Below are 21,405 nucleotides of genomic sequence, written 5' to 3'. Positions count from 1 at the left end.
TTGATAATAAAAAGATAAAAAAAATAAGCGCCCGATCTCGTCCGATCTCGGCAGCCAAATAGAGCCGGGCCTGGTTAGTACTTGGTAGGAAGACCGCCTGGGAATACCAGGTGCTGTAAGCTTTTTTGCTTGGGTTTACGGGCAGCACAAGCTGGTGTTACTGCCTATTTATTTATAGAAATTGTTCTATATTTTCATCAAATTTTGTTCTTTCATTGCTGTTTTGCTACTTTATTGGTTTGTCAACCATCGTGCTTCATTACTAGTAGACCATGTTACGGTCCTGGCCATATGTGTTGTTTTTATTTTGTTGTTCTTATAGGTGCCCTGCCTGATTGGCCGGATTGGGGGGCAGTACAGGAAGCTGATTGGTCCATCCTACACTTCCTGGAGTTTTAAAAGTACGGTTCCCAACAGCTAGCGAGGCTCTTTCTGGCATCAGCACCTGTTTGCTGTTCTTGGTTTCCAAACCTTATTTAGCATTTTTGAATTGTTAGGTTTTGTGCCGTGGTTTTGTTTATAAATTGTATATTTTGTAAATAGTATTAAATCTGTAGGGGTGAACTGCCATTTTCTTTGGACTGTTTTCACATTAGGGAGTTAGGGTTAGCGACTGTCTTTTGGTTTGTTTATTTCTATCAGGCTAGCTAGCACTTTCTGTGGGAAATGGCTTATTTTGTTTATTATGTTGGCCTTGGTTCGCCCTGAGTTGTAGTGTCATGTTTTGTTTGACACTTTCTTTCGTTTAAAATAAATATCATTCTGTTGGAACATCTCGATCCTGGATTTTGGTTTGGGGATCGGAGAGGGAACATGCTAATTTATCTTTGTATGTTGCACCCTGACCCCCTAGACAGGGGCGTAACAGACCAGTACAGTTATAGTACTTTGTACTTTGCCACATTTATCTTCTTCTTAGCAAGTGTCATGCATTCTGCTTCTCTAGCGTTTTTAAGAGCTGTTGATGATGTCAAATGCAGCTTACGGCCACACCGCTCTCTAAGCGCCCGATCTCGTCCGATCTCGGCAGCCAAATAGAGCCGGGCCTGGTTAGTACTTGGTAGGAAGACCGCCTGGGAATATCAGGTGCTGTAAGCTTTTTTGCTTGGGTTTACGGGCAGCACAAGCTGGTGTTACTGCCTATTTATTCATAGAAATTGTTCTATATTTTCATCAAATTTTGTTCTTTCATTGCTGTTTTGCTACTTTATTGGTTTGCCAACCATCGTGCTTCATTACTAGTAGACCATGTTACGGTCCTGGCCATATGTGTTGTTTTTATTTTCTTGTTCTTATAGGTGCCCTGCCTGATTGGCCGGATTGGGGGGCAGTACAGGAAGCTGATTGGTCCATCCTACACTTCCTGGAGTTTTAAAAGTACGGTTCCCAACAGCTAGCGAGGCTCTTTCTGGCATCAGCACCTGTTTGCTGTTCTTGGTTTCCAAACCTTATTTAGCATTTTTGAATTGTTAGGTTTTGTGCCGTGGTTTTGTTTATAAATTGTATATTTTGTAAATAGTATTAAATCTGTAGGGGTGAACTGCCATTTTCTTTGGACTGTTTTCACATTAGGGAGTTAGGGTTAGCGACTGTCTTTTGGTTTGTTTATTTCTATCAGGCTAGCTAGCACTTTCTGTGGGAAATGGCTTATTTTGTTTATTATGTTGGCCTTGGTTCGCCCTGAGTTGTAGTGTCATGTTTTGTTTGACACTTTCTTTCGTTTAAAATAAATATCATTCTGTTGGAACATCTCGATCCTGGATTTTGGTTTGGGGATCGGAGAGGGAACATGCTAATTTATCTTTGTATGTTGCACCCTGACCCCCTAGACAGGGGCGTAACAGACCAGTACAGTTATAGTACTTTGTACTTTGCCACATTTATCTTCTTCTTAGCAAGTGTCATGCATTCTGCTTCTCTAGCGTTTTTAAGAGCTGTTGATGATGTCAAATGCAGCTTACGGCCACACCGCTCTCTAAGCGCCCGATCTCGTCCGATCTCGGCAGCCAAATAGAGCCGGGCCTGGTTAGTACTTGGTAGGAAGACCGCCTGGGAATATCAGGTGCTGTAAGCTTTTTTGCTTGGGTTTACGGGCAGCACAAGCTGGTGTTACTGCCTATTTATTCATAGAAATTGTTCTATATTTTCATCAAATTTTGTTCTTTCATTGCTGTTTTGCTACTTTATTGGTTTGCCAACCATCGTGCTTCATTACTAGTAGACCATGTTACGGTCCTGGCCATATGTGTTGTTTTTATTTTCTTGTTCTTATAGGTGCCCTGCCTGATTGGCCGGATTGGGGGGCAGTACAGGAAGCTGATTGGTCCATCCTACACTTCCTGGAGTTTTAAAAGTACGGTTCCCAACAGCAAGCGAGGCTCTTTCTGGCATCAGCACCTGTTTGCTGTTCTTGGTTTCCAAACCTTATTTAGCATTTTTGAATTGTTAGGTTTTGTGCCGTGGTTTTGTTTATAAATTGTATATTTTGTAAATAGTATTAAATCTGTAGGGGTGAACTACCATTTTCTTTGGACTGTTTTCACATTTGGGAGTTAGGGTTAGCGACTGTCTTTTGGTTTGTTTATTTCTATCAGGCTAGCTAGCACTTTCTGTGGGAAATGGCTTATTTTGTTTATTATGTTGGCCTTGGTTCGCCCTGAGTTGTAGTGTCATGTTTTGTTTGACACTTTCTTTCGTTTAAAATAAATATCATTCTGTTGGAACATCTCAATCCTGGATTTTGGTTTGAGGATCGGAGAGGGAACATGCTAATTTATCTTTGTATGTTGCACCCTGACCCCCTAGACAGGGGCGTAACAGACCAGTACAGTTATAGTACTTTGTACTTTGCCACATTTATCTTCTTCTTAGCAAGTGTCATGCATTCTGCTTCTCCAGCGTTTTTAAGAGCTGTTGATGATGTCAAATGCAGCTTACGGCCACACTGCTCTCTAAGCGCCCGATCCCGTCCGATCTCAGCAGCCAAATAGGGCCGGGCCTTGTTAGTACTTGGTAGGAAGACCGCCTGGGAATACCACGTGCTGTAAGCTTCTTTGCTTGGGTTTACGGGCAGCACAAGCTGGTGTTACTGCCTATTTATTCATAGAAATTGTTCTATATTTTCATCAAATTTTGTTCTTTCATTGCTGTTTTGCTACTTTATTGGTTTGCCAACCATCGTGCTTCATTACTAGTAGACCATGTTACAGTCCTGGCCATATGTGTTGTTTTTATTTTCTTGTTCTTATAGGTGCCCTGCCTGATTGGCCGGATTGGGGGGCAGTACAGGAAGCTGATTGGTCCATCCTACACTTCCTGGAGTTTTAAAAGTACGGTTCCCAACAGCTAGCGAGGCTCTTTCTGGCATCAGCACCTGTTTGCTGTTCTTGGTTTCCAAACCTTATTTAGCATTTTTGAATTGTTAGGTTTTGTGCCGTGGTTTTGTTATAAATTGTATATTTTGTAAATAGTATTAAATCTGTAGGGGTGAACTGCCATTTTCTTTGGACCGTTTTCACATTAGGGAGTTAGGGTTAGCGACTGTCTTTTGGTTTGTTTATTTCTATCAGGCTAGGTAGCACTTTCTGTGGGAAATGGCTTATTTTGTTTATTATGTTGGCTTTGGTTCGCCCTGAGTTGTAGTGTCATGTTTTGTTTGACACTTTCTTTCGTTTAAAATAAATATCATTCTGTTGGAACATCTCGATCCTGGATTTTGGTTTGGGGATCGGAGAGGGAACATGCTAATTTATCTTTGTATGTTGCACCCTGACCCCCTAGACAGGGGCGTAACAGACCAGTACAGTTATAGTACTTTGTACTTTGCCACATTTATCTTCTTCTTAGCAAGTGTCATGCATTCTGCTTCTCTAGCGTTTTTAAGAGCTGTTGATGATGTCAAATGCAGCTTACGGCCACACAGCTCTCTAAGCGCCCGATCTCGTCCGATCTCGGCAGCCAAATAGAGCCGGGCCTGGTTAGTACTTGGTTGGAAGACCGCCTGGGAATACCAGGTGCTGTAAGCTTTTTTGCTTGGGTTTACGGGCAGCACAAGCTGGTGTTACTGCCTATTTATTCATAGAAATTGTTCTATATTTTCATCAAATTTTGTTCTTTCATTGCTGTTTTGCTACTTTATTGGTTTGTCAACCATCGTGCTTCATTACTAGTAGACCATGTTACGGTCCTGGCCATATGTGTTGTTTTTATTTTCTTGTTCTTATAGGTGCCGTGCCTGATTGGCCGGATTGGGGGGCAGTACAGGAAGCTGATTGGTCCATCCTACACTTCCTGGAGTTTTAAAAGTACGGTTCCCAACAGCTAGCGAGGCTCTTTCTGGCATCAGCACCTCTTTGCTGTTCTTGGTTTCCAAACCTTATTTAGCATTTTTGAATTGTTAGGTTTTGTGCCGTGGTTTTGTTTATAAATTGTATATTTTGTAAATAGTATTAAATCTGTAGGGGTGGACTGCCATTTTCTTTTGATTGTTTTTTCTTGTTTTCACATTAGGGAGTTAGGGTTAGCGACTATCTTTTGGTTTGTTTATTTCTATCAGGCTAGCTAGCACTTTCTGTGGGAAATGGCTTATTTTGTTTATTATGTTGGCCTTGGTTCGCCCTGAGTTGTAGTGTCATGTTTTGTTTGACACTTTCTTTCGTTTAAAATAAATATCATTCTGTTGGAACATCTCGATCCTGGATTTTGGTTTGGGGATCGGAGAGGGAACATGCTGATTTATCTTTGTATGTTGCACCCTGACCCCCTAGACAGGGGCGTAACAGACCAGTACAGTTATAGTACTTTGTACTTTGCCACATTTATCTTCTTCTTAGCAAGTGTCATGCATTCTGCTTCTCTAGCGTTTTTAAGAGCTGTTGATGATGTCAAATGCAGCTCACGGCCACACCGCTCTCTAAGCGCCCGATCTCGTCCGATCTCGGCAGCCAAATAGAGCCGGGCCTGGTTAGTACTTGGTAGGAAGACCGCCTGGGAATACCAGGTGCTGTAAGCTTTTTTGCTTGGGTTTACGGGCAGCACAAGCTGGTGTTACTGCCTATTTATTCATAGAAATTGTTCTATATTTTCATCAAATTTTGTTCTTTCATTGCTGTTTTGCTACTTTATTGGTTTGCCAACCATCGTGCTTCATTACTAGTAGACCATGTTACGGTCCTGGCCATATGTGTTGTTTTTATTTTCTTGTTCTTATAGGTGCCCTGCCTGATTGGCCGGATTGGGGGGCAGTACAGGAAGCTGATTGGTCCATCCTACACTTCCTGGAGTTTTAAAAGTACGGTTCCCAACAGCTAGCGAGGCTCTTTCTGGCATCAGCACCTGTTTGCTGTTCTTGGTTTCCAAACCTTATTTAGCATTTTTGAATTGTTTGGTTTTGTGCCGTGGTTTTGTTTATAAATTGTATATTTTGTAAATAGTATTAAATCTGTAGGGGTGAACTACCATTTTCTTTGGACTGTTTTCACATTTGGGAGTTAGGGTTAGCGACTGTCTTTTGGTTTGTTTATTTCTATCAGGCTAGCTAGCACTTTCTGTGGGAAATGGCTTATTTTGTTTATTATGTTGGCCTTGGTTCGCCCTGAGTTGTAGTGTCATGTTTTGTTTGACACTTTCTTTCGTTTAAAATAAATATCATTCTGTTGGAACATCTCGATCCTGGATTATGGTTTGGAGACCGGAGAGGGAACATCCTAATTTATCTTTGTATGTTGCACCCTGACCCCCTAGACAGGGGCGTAACAGACCAGTACAGTTATAGTACTTTGTACTTTGCCACATTTATCTTCTTCTTAGCAAGTGTTGTGCATTCTGCTTCTCCAGCGTTTTAGGAGCTGTTGATGATGTCAAAAGCAGCTTACGGCCACACCACTCTCTAAGCTCCCGATCTCGTCCGATCTCGGCAGCCAAATAGAGCCGGGCCTGGTTAGTACTTGGTAGGAAGACCGCCTGGGAATACCACGTGCTGTAAGCTTCTTTGCTTGGGTTTACGGGCAGCACAAGCTGGTGTTACTGCCTATTTATTCATAGAAATTGTTCCATATTTTCATCAAATTTTGTTCTTTCATTGCTGTTTTGCTACTTTATTGGTTTGTCAACCATCGTGCTTCATTACTAGTAGACCATGTTACGGTCCTGGCCATATGTGTTGTTTTTATTTTCTTGTTCTTATAGGTGCCGTGCCTGATTGGCCGGATTGGGGGGCAGTACAGGAAGCTGATTGGTCCATCCTACACTTCCTGGAGTTTTAAAAGTACGGTTCCCAACAGCTAGCGAGGCTCTTTCTGGCATCAGCACCTGTTTGCTGTTCTTGGTTTCCAAACCTTATTTAGCATTTTTGAATTGTTAGGTTTTGTGACGTGGTTTTGTTATAAATTGTATATTTTGTAAATAGTATTAAATCTGTAGGGGTGAACTGCCATTTTCTTTGGACCGTTTTCACATTAGGGAGTTAAGGTTAGCGACTGTCTTTTGGTTTGTTTATTTCTATCAGGCTAGCTAGCACTTTCTGTGGGAAATGGCTTATTTTGTTTATTATGTTGGCCTTGGTTCGCCCTGAGTTGTGTCATTCTTCGTTTGTCACTTTCTTTCGTTTAAAATAAATATCATTCTGTTGGAACATCTCGATCCTGGATTTTGGTTTGGGGATTTGAGAGGGAACATGCTAATTTATCTTTGTATGTTGCACCCTGACCCCCTAGACAGGGGCGTAACAGACCAGTACAGTTATAGTACTTTGTACTTTGCCACATTTATCTTCTTCTTAGCAAGTGTCATGCATTCTGCTTCTCCAGCGTTTTTAAGAGCTGTTGATGATGTCAAATGCAGCTTACGGCCACACTGCTCTCTAAGCGCCCGATCCCGTCCGATCTCAGCAGCCAAATAGGGCCGGGCCTTGTTAGTACTTGGTAGGAAGACCGCCTGGGAATACCACGTGCTGTAAGCTTCTTTGCTTGGGTTTACGGGCAGCACAAGCTGGTGTTACTGCCTATTTATTCATAGAAATTGTTCTATATTTTCATCAAATTTTGTTCTTTCATTGCTGTTTTGCTACTTTATTGGTTTGCCAACCATCGTGCTTCATTACTAGTAGACCATGTTACAGTCCTGGCCATATGTGTTGTTTTTATTTTCTTGTTCTTATAGGTGCCCTGCCTGATTGGCCGGATTGGGGGGCAGTACAGGAAGCTGATTGGTCCATCCTACACTTCCTGGAGTTTTAAAAGTACGGTTCCCAACAGCTAGCGAGGCTCTTTCTGGCATCAGCACCTGTTTGCTGTTCTTGGTTTCCAAACCTTATTTAGCATTTTTGAATTGTTAGGTTTTGTGCCGTGGTTTTGTTATAAATTGTATATTTTGTAAATAGTATTAAATCTGTAGGGGTGAACTGCCATTTTCTTTGGACCGTTTTCACATTAGGGAGTTAGGGTTAGCGACTGTCTTTTGGTTTGTTTATTTCTATCAGGCTAGGTAGCACTTTCTGTGGGAAATGGCTTATTTTGTTTATTATGTTGGCTTTGGTTCGCCCTGAGTTGTAGTGTCATGTTTTGTTTGACACTTTCTTTCGTTTAAAATAAATATCATTCTGTTGGAACATCTCGATCCTGGATTTTGGTTTGGGGATCGGAGAGGGAACATGCTAATTTATCTTTGTATGTTGCACCCTGACCCCCTAGACAGGGGCGTAACAGACCAGTACAGTTATAGTACTTTGTACTTTGCCACATTTATCTTCTTCTTAGCAAGTGTCATGCATTCTGCTTCTCTAGCGTTTTTAAGAGCTGTTGATGATGTCAAATGCAGCTTACGGCCACACAGCTCTCTAAGCGCCCGATCTCGTCCGATCTCGGCAGCCAAATAGAGCCGGGCCTGGTTAGTACTTGGTTGGAAGACCGCCTGGGAATACCAGGTGCTGTAAGCTTTTTTGCTTGGGTTTACGGGCAGCACAAGCTGGTGTTACTGCCTATTTATTCATAGAAATTGTTCCATATTTTCATCAAATTTTGTTCTTTCATTGCTGTTTTGCTACTTTATTGGTTTGTCAACCATCGTGCTTCATTACTAGTAGACCATGTTACGGTCCTGGCCATATGTGTTGTTTTTATTTTCTTGTTCTTATAGGTGCCGTGCCTGATTGGCCGGATTGGGGGGCAGTACAGGAAGCTGATTGGTCCATCCTACACTTCCTGGAGTTTTAAAAGTACGGTTCCCAACAGCTAGCGAGGCTCTTTCTGGCATCAGCACCTCTTTGCTGTTCTTGGTTTCCAAACCTTATTTAGCATTTTTGAATTTTTAGGTTTTGTGCCGTGGTTTTGTTTATAAATTGTATATTTTGTAAATAGTATTAAATCTGTAGGGGTGGACTGCCATTTTCTTTTGATTGTTTTTTCTTGTTTTCACATTAGGGAGTTAGGGTTAGCGACTGTCTTTTGGTTTGTTTATTTCTATCAGGCTAGCTAGCACTTTCTGTGGGAAATGGCTTATTTTGTTTATTATGTTGGCCTTGGTTCGCCCTGAGTTGTAGTGTCATGTTTTGTTTGACACTTTCTTTCGTTTAAAATAAATATCATTCTGTTGGAACATCTCGATCCTGGATTTTGGTTTGGGGATCGGAGAGGGAACATGCTGATTTATCTTTGTATGTTGCACCCTGACCCCCTAGACAGGGGCGTAACAGACCAGTACAGTTATAGTACTTTGTACTTTGCCACATTTATCTTCTTCTTAGCAAGTGTCATGCATTCTGCTTCTCTAGCGTTTTTAAGAGCTGTTGATGATGTCAAATGCAGCTCACGGCCACACCGCTCTCTAAGCGCCCGATCTCGTCCGATCTCGGCAGCCAAATAGAGCCGGGCCTGGTTAGTACTTGGTAGGAAGACCGCCTGGGAATACCAGGTGCTGTAAGCTTTTTTGCTTGGGTTTACGGGCAGCACAAGCTGGTGTTACTGCCTATTTATTCATAGAAATTGTTCTATATTTTCATCAAATTTTGTTCTTTCATTGCTGTTTTGCTACTTTATTGGTTTGCCAACCATCGTGCTTCATTACTAGTAGACCATGTTACGGTCCTGGCCATATGTGTTGTTTTTATTTTCTTGTTCTTATAGGTGCCCTGCCTGATTGGCCGGATTGGGGGGCAGTACAGGAAGCTGATTGGTCCATCCTACACTTCCTGGAGTTTTAAAAGTACGGTTCCCAACAGCTAGCGAGGCTCTTTCTGGCATCAGCACCTGTTTGCTGTTCTTGGTTTCCAAACCTTATTTAGCATTTTTGAATTGTTTGGTTTTGTGCCGTGGTTTTGTTTATAAATTGTATATTTTGTAAATAGTATTAAATCTGTAGGGGTGAACTACCATTTTCTTTGGACTGTTTTCACATTTGGGAGTTAGGGTTAGCGACTGTCTTTTGGTTTGTTTATTTCTATCAGGCTAGCTAGCACTTTCTGTGGGAAATGGCTTATTTTGTTTATTATGTTGGCCTTGGTTCGCCCTGAGTTGTAGTGTCATGTTTTGTTTGACACTTTCTTTCGTTTAAAATAAATATCATTCTGTTGGAACATCTCGATCCTGGATTATGGTTTGGAGACCGGAGAGGGAACATCCTAATTTATCTTTGTATGTTGCACCCTGACCCCCTAGACAGGGGCGTAACAGACCAGTACAGTTATAGTACTTTGTACTTTGCCACATTTATCTTCTTCTTAGCAAGTGTTGTGCATTCTGCTTCTCCAGCGTTTTTAGGAGCTGTTGATGATGTCAAAAGCAGCTTACGGCCACACCACTCTCTAAGCTCCCGATCTCGTCCGATCTCGGCAGCCAAATAGAGCCGGGCCTGGTTAGTACTTGGTAGGAAGACCGCCTGGGAATACCACGTGCTGTAAGCTTCTTTGCTTGGGTTTACGGGCAGCACAAGCTGGTGTTACTGCCTATTTATTCATAGAAATTGTTCCATATTTTCATCAAATTTTGTTCTTTCATTGCTGTTTTGCTACTTTATTGGTTTGTCAACCATCGTGCTTCATTACTAGTAGACCATGTTACGGTCCTGGCCATATGTGTTGTTTTTATTTTCTTGTTCTTATAGGTGCCGTGCCTGATTGGCCGGATTGGGGGGCAGTACAGGAAGCTGATTGGTCCATCCTACACTTCCTGGAGTTTTAAAAGTACGGTTCCCAACAGCTAGCGAGGCTCTTTCTGGCATCAGCACCTGTTTGCTGTTCTTGGTTTCCAAACCTTATTTAGCATTTTTGAATTGTTAGGTTTTGTGCCGTGGTTTTGTTATAAATTGTATATTTTGTAAATAGTATTAAATCTGTAGGGGTGAACTGCCATTTTCTTTGGACCGTTTTCACATTAGGGAGTTAAGGTTAGCGACTGTCTTTTGGTTTGTTTATTTCTATCAGGCTAGCTAGCACTTTCTGTGGGAAATGGCTTATTTTGTTTATTATGTTGGCCTTGGTTCGCCCTGAGTTGTGTCATTCTTCGTTTGTCACTTTCTTTCGTTTAAAATAAATATCATTCTGTTGGAACATCTCGATCCTGGATTTTGGTTTGGGGATCGGAGAGGGAACATGCTAATTTATCTTTGTATGTTGCACCCTGACCCCCTAGACAGGGGCGTAACAGACCAGTACAGTTATAGTACTTTGTACTTTGCCACATTTATCTTCTTCTTAGCAAGTGTCATGCATTCTGCTTCTCCAGCGTTTTTAAGAGCTGTTGATGATGTCAAATGCAGCTTACGGCCACACCGCTCTCTAAGCGCCCGATCTCGGCAGCCAAATAGAGCCGGGCCTGGTTAGTACTTGGTAGGAAGACCGCCTGGGAATACCAGGTGCTGTAAGCTTTTTTGCTTGGGTTTACGGGCAGCACAAGCTGGTGTTACTGCCTATTTATTCATAGAAATTGTTCTATATTTTCATCAAATTTTGTTCTTTCATTGCTGTTTTGCTACTTTATTGGTTTGCCAACCATCGTGCTTCATTACTAGTAGACCATGTTACGGTCCTGGCCATATGTGTTGTTTTTATTTTCTTGTTCTTATAGGTGCCCTGCCTGATTGGCCGGATTGGGGGTCAGTACAGGAAGCTGATTGGTCCATCCTACACTTCCTGGAGTTTTAAAAGTACGGTTCCCAACAGCTAGCGAGGCTCTTTCTGGCATCAGCACCTGTTTGCTGTTCTTGGTTTCCAAACCTTATTTAGCATTTTTGAATTGTTAGGTTTTGTGCCGTGGTTTTGTTTATAAATTGTATATTTTGTAAATAGTATTAAATCTGTAGGGGTGAACTGCCATTTTCTTTGGACTGTTTTCACATTAGGGAGTTAGGGTTAGCGACTGTCTTTTGGTTTGTTTATTTCTATCAGGCTAGCTAGCACTTTCTGTGGGAAATGGCTTATTTTGTTTATTATGTTGGCCTTGGTTCGCCCTGAGTTGTAGTGTCATGTTTTGTTTGACACTTTCGTTCGTTTAAAATAAATATCATTCTGTTGGAACATCTCAATCCTGGATTTTGGTTTGAGGATTGGAGAGGGAACATGCAAATTTATCTTTGTATGTTTCACCCTGACCCCCTAGACAGGGGCGTAACAGACCAGTACAGTTATAGTACTTTGTACTTTGCCACATTTATCTTCTTCTTAGCAAGTGTCATGCATTCTGCTTCTCCAGCGTTTTTAAGAGCTGTTGATGATGTCAAATGCAGCTTACGGCCACACCGCTCTCTAAGCGCCCGATCTCGTCCGATCTCGGCAGCCAAATAGAGCCGGGCCTGGTTAGTACTTGGTAGGAAGACCACCTGGGAATACCAGGTGCTGTAAGCTTTTTTGCTTGGGTTTTTCGGGCAGCACAAGCTGGTGTTACTGCCTATTTATTCATAGAAATTGTTCCATATTTTCATCAAATTTTGTTCTTTCATTGCTGTTTTGCTACTTTATTGGTTTGTCAACCATCGTGCTTCATTACTAGTAGACCATGTTACGGTCCTGGCCATATGTGTTGTTTTTATTTTCTTGTTCTTATAGGTGCCGTGCCTGATTGGCCGGATTGGGGGGCAGTACAGGAAGCTGATTGGTCCATCCTACACTTCCTGGAGTTCTAAAAGTACGGTTCCCAACAGCTAGCGAGGCTCTTTCTGGCATCAGCACCTGTTTGCTGTTCTTGGTTTCCAAACCTTATTTAGCATTTTTGAATTGTTAGGTTTTGTGCCGTGGTTTTGTTTATAAATTGTATATTTTGTAAATAGTATTAAATCTGTAGGGGTGGACTGCCATTTTCTTTTGATTGTTTTTTCTTGTTTTCACATTAGGGAGTTAGGGTTAGCGACTATCTTTTGGTTTGTTTATTTCTATCAGGCTAGCTAGCACTTTCTGTGGGAAATGGCTTATTTTGTTTATTATGTTGGCCTTGGTTCGCCCTGAGTTTTAGTGTCATGTTTTGTTTGACACTTTCTTTCGTTTAAAATAAATATCATTCTGTTGGAACATCTCAATCCTGGATTTTGGTTTGAGGATCGGAAAAGGAAACATGCAAATTTATCTTTGTATGTTTCACCCTGACCCCCTAGACTGGGGCGTAACAGACCAGTACAGTTATAGTACTTTGTACTTTGCCACATTTATCTTCTTCTTAGCAAGTGTCATGCATTCTGCTTCTCTAGCGTTTTTAAGAGCTGTTGATGATGTCAAATGCAGCTTACGGCCACACCGCTCTCTAAGCGCCCGATCTCGTCCGATCTCGGCAGCCAAATAGAGCCGGGCCTGGTTAGTACTTGGTAGGAAGACCGCCTGGGAATACCAGGTGCTGTAAGCTTTTTTGCTTGGGTTTACGGGCAGCACAAGCTGGTGTTACTGCCTATTTATTCATAGAAATTGTTCTATATTTTCATCAAATTTTGTTCTTTCATTGCTGTTTTGCTACTTTATTGGTTTGCCAACCATCGTGCTTCATTACTAGTAGACCATGTTACGGTCCTGGCCATATGTGTTGTTTTTATTTTCTTGTTCTTATAGGTGCCCTGCCTGATTGGCCGGATTGGGGGGCAGTACAGGAAGCTGATTGGTCCATCCTACACTTCCTGGAGTTTTAAAAGTACGGTTCCCAACAGCTAGCGAGGCTCTTTCTGGCATCAGCACTTGTTTGCTGTTCTTGGTTTCCAAACCTTATTTAGCATTTTTGAATTGTTAGGTTTTGTGCCGTGGTTTTGTTTATAAATTGTATATTTTGTAAATAGTATTAAATCTGTAGGGGTGAACTGCCATTTTCTTTGGACTGTTTTCACATTAGGGAGTTAGGGTTAGCGACTATCTTTTGGTTTGTTTATTTCTATCAGGCTAGCTAACACTTTCTGTGGGAAATGGCTTATTTTGTTTATTATGTTGGCCTTGGTTCGCCCTGAGTTGTAGTGTCATGTTTTCTTTGACACTTTCTTTCGTTTAAAATAAATATCATTCTGTTGGAACATCTCGATCCTGGATTTTGGTTTGGGGATCGGAGAGGGAACATGCTAATTTATCTTTGTATGTTGCACCCTGACCCCCTAGACAGGGGCGTAACAGACCAGTACAGTTATAGTACTTTGTACTTTGCCACATTTATCTTCTTCTTAGCAAGTGTCATGCATTCTGCTTCTCTAGCGTTTTTAAGAGCTGTTGATGATGTCAAATGCAGCTTACGGCCACACCGCTCTCTAAGCGCCCGATCTCGTCCGATCTCGGCAGCCAAATAGAGCCGGGCCTGGTTAGTACTTGGTAGGAAGACCGCCTGGGAATACCAGGTGCTGTAAGCTTTTTTGCTTGGGTTTACGGGCAGCACAAGCTGGTGTTACTGCCTATTTATTCATAGAAATTGTTCTATATTTTCATCAAATTTTGTTCTTTCATTGCTGTTTTGCTACTTTATTGGTTTGCCAACCATCGTGCTTCATTACTAGTAGACCATGTTACGGTCCTGGCCATATGTGTTGTTTTTATTTTCTTGTTCTTATAGGTGCCCTGCCTGATTGGCCGGATTGGGGGGCAGTACAGGAAGCTGATTGGTCCATCCTACACTTCCTGGAGTTTTAAAAGTACGGTTCCCAACAGCTAGCGAGGCTCTTTCTGGCATCAGCACCTGTTTGCTGTTCTTGGTTTCCAAACCTTATTTAGCATTTTTGAATTGTTTGGTTTTGTGCCGTGGTTTTCTTTATAAATTGTATATTTTGTAAATAGTATTAAATCTGTAGGGGTGGACTGCCATTTTCTTTTGATTGTTTTTTCTTGTTTTCACATTAGGGAGTTAGGGTTAGCGACTATCTTTTGGTTTGTTTATTTCTATCAGGCTAGCTAGCACTTTCTGTGGGAAATGGCTTATTTTGTTTATTATGTTGGCCTTGGTTCGCCCTGAGTTTTAGTGTCATGTTTTGTTTGACACTTTCTTTCGTTTAAAATAAATATCATTCTGTTGGAACATCTCAATCCTGGATTTTGGTTTGAGGATCGGAAAAGGAAACATGCAAATTTATCTTTGTATGTTTCACCCTGACCCCCTAGACTGGGGCGTAACAGACCAGTACAGTTATAGTACTTTGTACTTTGCCACATTTATCTTCTTCTTAGCAAGTGTCATGCATTCTGCTTCTCTAGCGTTTTTAAGAGCTGTTGATGATGTCAAATGCAGCTTACGGCCACACCGCTCTCTAAGCGCCCGATCTCGTCCGATCTCGGCAGCCAAATAGAGCCGGGCCTGGTTAGTACTTGGTAGGAAGACCGCCTGGGAATACCAGGTGCTGTAAGCTTTTTTGCTTGGGTTTACGGGCAGCACAAGCTGGTGTTACTGCCTATTTATTCATAGAAATTGTTCTATATTTTCATCAAATTTTGTTCTTTCATTGCTGTTTTGCTACTTTATTGGTTTGCCAACCATCGTGCTTCATTACTAGTAGACCATGTTACGGTCCTGGCCATATGTGTTGTTTTTATTTTCTTGTTCTTATAGGTGCCCTGCCTGATTGGCCGGATTGGGGGGCAGTACAGGAAGCTGATTGGTCCATCCTACACTTCCTGGAGTTTTAAAAGTACGGTTCCCAACAGCTAGCGAGGCTCTTTCTGGCATCAGCACTTGTTTGCTGTTCTTGGTTTCCAAACCTTATTTAGCATTTTTGAATTGTTAGGTTTTGTGCCGTGGTTTTGTTTATAAATTGTATATTTTGTAAATAGTATTAAATCTGTAGGGGTGAACTGCCATTTTCTTTGGACTGTTTTCACATTAGGGAGTTAGGGTTAGCGACTATCTTTTGGTTTGTTTATTTCTATCAGGCTAGCTAACACTTTCTGTGGGAAATGGCTTATTTTGTTTATTATGTTGGCCTTGGTTCGCCCTGAGTTGTAGTGTCATGTTTTCTTTGACACTTTCTTTCGTTTAAAATAAATATCATTCTGTTGGAACATCTCGATCCTGGATTTTGGTTTGGGGATCGGAGAGGGAACATGCTAATTTATCTTTGTATGTTGCACCCTGACCCCCTAGACAGGGGCGTAACAGACCAGTACAGTTATAGTACTTTGTACTTTGCCACATTTATCTTCTTCTTAGCAAGTGTCATGCATTCTGCTTCTCTAGCGTTTTTAAGAGCTGTTGATGATGTCAAATGCAGCTTACGGCCACACCGCTCTCTAAGCGCCCGATCTCGTCCGATCTCGGCAGCCAAATAGAGCCGGGCCTGGTTAGTACTTGGTAGGAAGACCGCCTGGGAATACCAGGTGCTGTAAGCTTTTTTGCTTGGGTTTACGGGCAGCACAAGCTGGTGTTACTGCCTATTTATTCATAGAAATTGTTCTATATTTTCATCAAATTTTGTTCTTTCATTGCTGTTTTGCTACTTTATTGGTTTGCCAACCATCGTGCTTCATTACTAGTAGACCATGTTACGGTCCTGGCCATATGTGTTGTTTTTATTTTCTTGTTCTTATAGGTGCCCTGCCTGATTGGCCGGATTGGGGGGCAGTACAGGAAGCTGATTGGTCCATCCTACACTTCCTGGAGTTTTAAAAGTACGGTTCCCAACAGCTAGCGAGGCTCTTTCTGGCATCAGCACCTGTTTGCTGTTCTTGGTTTCCAAACCTTATTTAGCATTTTTGAATTGTTAGGTTTTGTGACGTGGTTTTGTTATAAATTGTATATTTTGTAAATAGTATTAAATCTGTAGGGGTGAACTGCCATTTTCTTTGGACCGTTTTCACATTAGGGAGTTAGGGTTAGCGACTGTCTTTTGGTTTGTTTATTTCTATCAGGCTAGCTAGCACTTTCTGTGGGAAATGGCTTATTTTGTTTATTATGTTGGCCTTGGTTCGCCCTGAGTTGTAGTGTCATGTTTTGTTTGACACTTTCTTTCGTTTAAAATAAATATCATTCTGTTGGAACATCTCGATCCTGGATTTTGGTTTGGGGATCGGAGAGGGAACATGCTAATTTATCTTTGTATGTTGCACCCTGACCCCCTAGACAGGGGCGTAACAGACCAGTACAGTTATAGTACTTTGTACTTTGCAACATTTATCTTCTTCTTAGCAAGTGTCATGCATTCTGCTTCTCTAGCGTTTTTAAGAGCTGTTGATGATGTCAAATGCAGCTTACGGCCACACCGCTCTCTAAGCGCCCGATCTCGTCCGATCTCGGCAGCCAAATAGAGCCGGGCCTGGTTAGTACTTGGTAGGAAGACCGCCTGGGAATACCAGGTGCTGTAAGCTTTTTTGCTTGGGTTTACGGGCAGCACAAGCTGGTGTTACTGCCTATTTATTCATAGAAATTGTTCTATATTTTCATCAAATTTTGTTCTTTCATTGCTGTTTTGCTACTTTATTGGTTTGCCAACCATCGTGCTTCATTACTAGTAGACCATGTTACGGTCCTGGCCATATGTGTTGTTTTTATTTTCTTGTTCTTATAGGTGCCCTGCCTGATTGGCCGGATTGGGGGGCAGTACAGGAAGCTGATTGGTCCATCCTACACTTCCTGGAGTTTTAAAAGTACGGTTCCCAACAGCTAGCGAGGCTCTTTCTGGCATCAGCACCTGTTTGCTGTTCTTGGTTTCCAAACCTTATTTAGCATTTTTGAATTGTTAGGTTTTGTGCCGTGGTTTTGTTTATAAATTGTATATTTTGTAAATAGTATTAAATCTGTAGGGGTGAACTGCCATTTTCTTTGGACTGTTTTCACATTAGGGAGTTAGGGTTAGCGACTGTCTTTTGGTTTGTTTATTTCTATCAGGCTAGCTAACACTTTTTGTGGGAAATGGCTTATTTTGTTTATTATGTTGGCCTTGGTTCGCCCTGAGTTGTAGTGTCATGTTTTGTTTGACACTTTCTTTCGTTTAAAATAAATATCATTCTGTTGGAACATCTCGATCCTGGATTTTGGTTTGGGGATCGGAGAGGGAACATGCTAATTTATCTTTGTATGTTGCACCCTGACCCCCTAGACAGGGGCGTAACAGACCAGTACAGTTATAGTACTTTGTACTTTGCCACATTTATCTTCTTCTTAGCAAGTGTCATGCATTCTGCTTCTCCAGCGTTTTTAAGAGCTGTTGATGATGTCAAATGCAGCTTACGGCCACACTGCTCTCTAAGCGCCCGATCCCGTCCGATCTCAGCAGCCAAATAGGGCCGGGCCTTGTTAGTACTTGGTAGGAAGACCGCCTGGGAATACCACGTGCTGTAAGCTTCTTTGCTTGGGTTTACGGGCAGCACAAGCTGGTGTTACTGCCTATTTATTCATAGAAATTGTTCTATATTTTCATCAAATTTTGTTCTTTCATTGCTGTTTTGCTACTTTATTGGTTTGCCAACCATCGTGCTTTATTACTAGTAGACCATGTTACAGTCCTGGCCATATGTGTTGTTTTTATTTTCTTGTTCTTATAGGTGCCCTGCCTGATTGGCCGGATTGGGGGGCAGTACAGGAAGCTGATTGGTCCATCCTACACTTCCTGGAGTTTTAAAAGTACGGTTCCCAACAGCTAGCGAGGCTCTTTCTGGCATCAGCACCTGTTTGCTGTTCTTGGTTTCCAAACCTTATTTAGCATTTTTGAATTGTTTGGTTTTGTGCCGTGGTTTTGTTTATAAATTGTATATTTTGTAAATAGTATTAAATCTATAGGGGTGAACTACCATTTTCTTTGGACTGTTTTCACATTTGGGAGTTAGGGTTAGCGACTGTCTTTTGGTTTGTTTATTTCTATCAGGCTAGCTAGCACTTTCTGTGGGAAATGGCTTATTTTGTTTATTATGTTGGCCTTGGTTCGCCCTGAGTTGTAGTGTCATGTTTTGTTTGACACTTTCTTTCGTTTAAAATAAATATCATTCTGTTGGAACATCTCGATCCTGGATTATGGTTTGGAGACCGGAGAGGGAACATCCTAATTTATCTTTGTATGTTGCACCCTGACCCCCTAGACAGGGGCGTAACAGACCAGTACAGTTATAGTACTTTGTACTTTGCAACATTTATCTTCTTCTTAGCAAGTGTCATGCATTCTGCTTCTCTAGCGTTTTTAAGAGCTGTTGATGATGTCAAATGCAGCTTACGGCCACACCGCTCTCTAAGCGCCCGATCTCGTCCGATCTCGGCAGCCAAATAGAGCCGGGCCTGGTTAGTACTTGGTAGGAAGACCGCCTGGGAATACCAGGTGCTGTAAGCTTTTTTGCTTGGGTTTACGGGCAGCACAAGCTGGTGTTACTGCCTATTTATTCATAGAAATTGTTCTATATTTTCATCAAATTTTGTTCTTTCATTGCTGTTTTGCTACTTTATTGGTTTGCCAACCATCGTGCTTCATTACTAGTAGACCATGTTACGGTCCTGGCCATATGTGTTGTTTTTATTTTCTTGTTCTTATAGGTGCCCTGCCTGATTGGCCGGATTGGGGGGCAGTACAGGAAGCTGATTGGTCCATCCTACACTTCCTGGAGTTTTAAAAGTACGGTTCCCAACAGCTAGCGAGGCTCTTTCTGGCATCAGCACCTGTTTGCTGTTCTTGGTTTCCAAACCTTATTTAGCATTTTTGAATTGTTTGGTTTTGTGCCGTGGTTTTGTTTATAAATTGTATATTTTGTAAATAGTATTAAATCTGTAGGGGTGAACTACCATTTTCTTTGGACTGTTTTCACATTTGGGAGTTAGGGTTAGCGACTGTCTTTTGGTTTGTTTATTTCTATCAGGCTAGCTAGCACTTTCTGTGGGAAATGGCTTATTTTGTTTATTATGTTGGCCTTGGTTCGCCCTGAGTTGTAGTGTCATGTTTTGTTTGACACTTTCTTTCGTTTAAAATAAATATCATTCTGTTGGAACATCTCGATCCTGGATTATGGTTTGGAGACCGGAGAGGGAACATCCTAATTTATCTTTGTATGTTGCACCCTGACCCCCTAGACAGGGGCGTAACAGACCAGTACAGTTATAGTACTTTGTACTTTGCCACATTTATCTTCTTCTTAGCAAGTGTTGTGCATTCTGCTTCTCCAGCGTTTTTAGGAGCTGTTGATGATGTCAAAAGCAGCTTACGGCCACACCACTCTCTAAGCTCCCGATCTCGTCCGATCTCGGCAGCCAAATAGAGCCGGGCCTGGTTAGTACTTGGTAGGAAGACCGCCTGGGAATACCACGTGCTGTAAGCTTCTTTGCTTGGGTTTACGGGCAGCACAAGCTGGTGTTACTGCCTATTTATTCATAGAAATTGTTCTATATTTTCATCAAATTTTGTTCTTTCATTGCTGTTTTGCTACTTTATTGGTTTGCCAACCATCGTGCTTCATTACTAGTAGACCATGTTACGGTCCTGGCCATATGTGTTGTTTTTATTTTGTTGTTCTTATAGGTGCCCTGCCTGATTGGCCGGATTGGGGGGCAGTATAGGAAGCTGATTGGTCCATCCTTCACTTCCTGGAGTTTTAAAAGTACGGTTCCCAACAGCTAGCGAGGCTCTTTCTTGCATCAGCACCTGTTTGCTGTTCTTGGTTTCCAAACCTTATTTAGCATTTTTGAATTGTTAGGTTTTGTGCCGTGGTTTTGTTTATAAATTGTATATTTTGTAAATAGTATTAAATCTGTAGGGGTGAACTGCCATTTTCTTTGGACCGTTTTCACATTAGGGAGTTAAGGTTAGCGACTGTCTTTTGGTTTGTTTATTTCTATCAGGCTAGCTAGCACTTTCTGTGGGAAATGGCTTATTTTGTTTATTATGTTGGCCTTGGTTCGCCCTGAGTTGTGTCATTCTTCGTTTGTCACTTTCTTTCGTTTAAAATAAATATCATTCTGTTGGAACATCTCGATCCTGGATTTTGGTTTGGGGATCGGAGAGGGAACATGCTAATTTATCTTTGTATGTTGCACCCTGACCCCCTAGACAGGGGCGTAACAGACCAGTACAGTTATAGTACTTTGTACTTTGCCACATTTATCTTCTTCTTAGCAAGTGTCATGCATTCTGCTTCTCCAGCGTTTTTAAGAGCTGTTGATGATGTCAAATGCAGCTTACGGCCACACCGCTCTCTAAGCGCCCGATCTCGTCCGATCTCGGCAGCCAAATAGAGCCGGGCCTGGTTAGTACTTGGTAGGAAGACCGCCTGGGAATACCAGGTGCTGTAAGCTTTTTTGCTTGGGTTTACGGGCAGCACAAGCTGGTGTTACTGCCTATTTATTCATAGAAATTGTTCTATATTTTCATCAAATTTTGTTCTTTCATTGCTGTTTTGCTACTTTATTGGTTTGCCAACCATCGTGCTTCATTACTAGTAGACCATGTTACGGTCCTGGCCATATGTGTTGTTTTTATTTTGTTGTTCTTATAGGTGCCCTGCCTGATTGGCCGGATTGGGGGTCAGTACAGGAAGCTGATTGGTCCATCCTACACTTCCTGGAGTTTTAAAAGTACGGTTCCCAACAGCTAGCGAGGCTCTTTCTGGCATCAGCACCTGTTTGCTGTTCTTGGTTTCCAAACCTTATTTAGCATTTTTGAATTGTTAGGTTTTGTGCCGTGGTTTTGTTTATAAATTGTATATTTTGTAAATAGTATTAAATCTGTAGGGGTGAACTGCCATTTTCTTTGGACTGTTTTCACATTAGGGAGTTAGGGTTAGCGACTGTCTTTTGGTTTGTTTATTTCTATCAGGCTAGCTAGCACTTTCTGTGGGAAATGGCTTATTTTGTTTATTATGTTGGCCTTGGTTCGCCCTGAGTTGTAGTGTCATGTTTTGTTTGACACTTTCTTTCGTTTAAAATAAATATCATTCTGTTGGAACATCTCGATCCTGGATTTTGGTTTGGGGATCGGAGAGGGAACATGCTAATTTATCTTTGTATGTTGCACCCTGACCCCCTACACAGGGGTGTAACAGACCAGTACAGTTATAGTACTTTG

The 21,405-nt window shown here is 41.7% G+C and overlaps 21 pseudogenes; all 21 read left to right on the top strand.

The window, feature by feature from the left end:
- The first annotated feature begins 979 nt into the window (after positions 1–979).
- Positions 980–1,098, top strand: LOC137099026 (5S ribosomal RNA; annotated as a pseudogene).
- An 857-nt stretch (positions 1,099–1,955) lies between these two features.
- On the top strand, positions 1,956–2,074 carry LOC137099025 (5S ribosomal RNA; annotated as a pseudogene).
- Positions 2,075–2,931: 857 nt separating this feature from the next.
- Positions 2,932–3,050, top strand: LOC137099057 (5S ribosomal RNA; annotated as a pseudogene).
- Positions 3,051–3,906: 856 nt separating this feature from the next.
- LOC137099032 (5S ribosomal RNA) lies at positions 3,907–4,025 on the top strand (annotated as a pseudogene).
- Positions 4,026–4,892: 867 nt separating this feature from the next.
- LOC137099038 (5S ribosomal RNA) lies at positions 4,893–5,011 on the top strand (annotated as a pseudogene).
- Positions 5,012–5,867: 856 nt separating this feature from the next.
- Positions 5,868–5,986, top strand: LOC137099050 (5S ribosomal RNA; annotated as a pseudogene).
- An 853-nt stretch (positions 5,987–6,839) lies between these two features.
- On the top strand, positions 6,840–6,958 carry LOC137099056 (5S ribosomal RNA; annotated as a pseudogene).
- An 856-nt stretch (positions 6,959–7,814) lies between these two features.
- LOC137099031 (5S ribosomal RNA) lies at positions 7,815–7,933 on the top strand (annotated as a pseudogene).
- An 867-nt stretch (positions 7,934–8,800) lies between these two features.
- On the top strand, positions 8,801–8,919 carry LOC137099037 (5S ribosomal RNA; annotated as a pseudogene).
- An 857-nt stretch (positions 8,920–9,776) lies between these two features.
- On the top strand, positions 9,777–9,895 carry LOC137099049 (5S ribosomal RNA; annotated as a pseudogene).
- An 853-nt stretch (positions 9,896–10,748) lies between these two features.
- Positions 10,749–10,857, top strand: LOC137099053 (5S ribosomal RNA; annotated as a pseudogene).
- An 857-nt stretch (positions 10,858–11,714) lies between these two features.
- LOC137099095 (5S ribosomal RNA) lies at positions 11,715–11,833 on the top strand (annotated as a pseudogene).
- Positions 11,834–12,702: 869 nt separating this feature from the next.
- LOC137099021 (5S ribosomal RNA) lies at positions 12,703–12,821 on the top strand (annotated as a pseudogene).
- An 857-nt stretch (positions 12,822–13,678) lies between these two features.
- On the top strand, positions 13,679–13,797 carry LOC137099020 (5S ribosomal RNA; annotated as a pseudogene).
- Positions 13,798–14,665: 868 nt separating this feature from the next.
- On the top strand, positions 14,666–14,784 carry LOC137099019 (5S ribosomal RNA; annotated as a pseudogene).
- An 857-nt stretch (positions 14,785–15,641) lies between these two features.
- Positions 15,642–15,760, top strand: LOC137099018 (5S ribosomal RNA; annotated as a pseudogene).
- An 856-nt stretch (positions 15,761–16,616) lies between these two features.
- LOC137099016 (5S ribosomal RNA) lies at positions 16,617–16,735 on the top strand (annotated as a pseudogene).
- Positions 16,736–17,592: 857 nt separating this feature from the next.
- LOC137099055 (5S ribosomal RNA) lies at positions 17,593–17,711 on the top strand (annotated as a pseudogene).
- An 857-nt stretch (positions 17,712–18,568) lies between these two features.
- On the top strand, positions 18,569–18,687 carry LOC137099013 (5S ribosomal RNA; annotated as a pseudogene).
- An 857-nt stretch (positions 18,688–19,544) lies between these two features.
- LOC137099048 (5S ribosomal RNA) lies at positions 19,545–19,663 on the top strand (annotated as a pseudogene).
- An 854-nt stretch (positions 19,664–20,517) lies between these two features.
- On the top strand, positions 20,518–20,636 carry LOC137099012 (5S ribosomal RNA; annotated as a pseudogene).
- Positions 20,637–21,405: the final 769 nt, after the last annotated feature.

This window comes from Channa argus, chromosome 14, assembly GCF_033026475.1.
Source record: "Channa argus isolate prfri chromosome 14, Channa argus male v1.0, whole genome shotgun sequence".
NCBI lineage: Eukaryota > Metazoa > Chordata > Actinopteri > Anabantiformes > Channidae > Channa > Channa argus.
The sequence above is the reverse complement of the archived record's forward strand: the minus strand, read 5'-3'. Positions and strand labels throughout refer to the sequence as shown.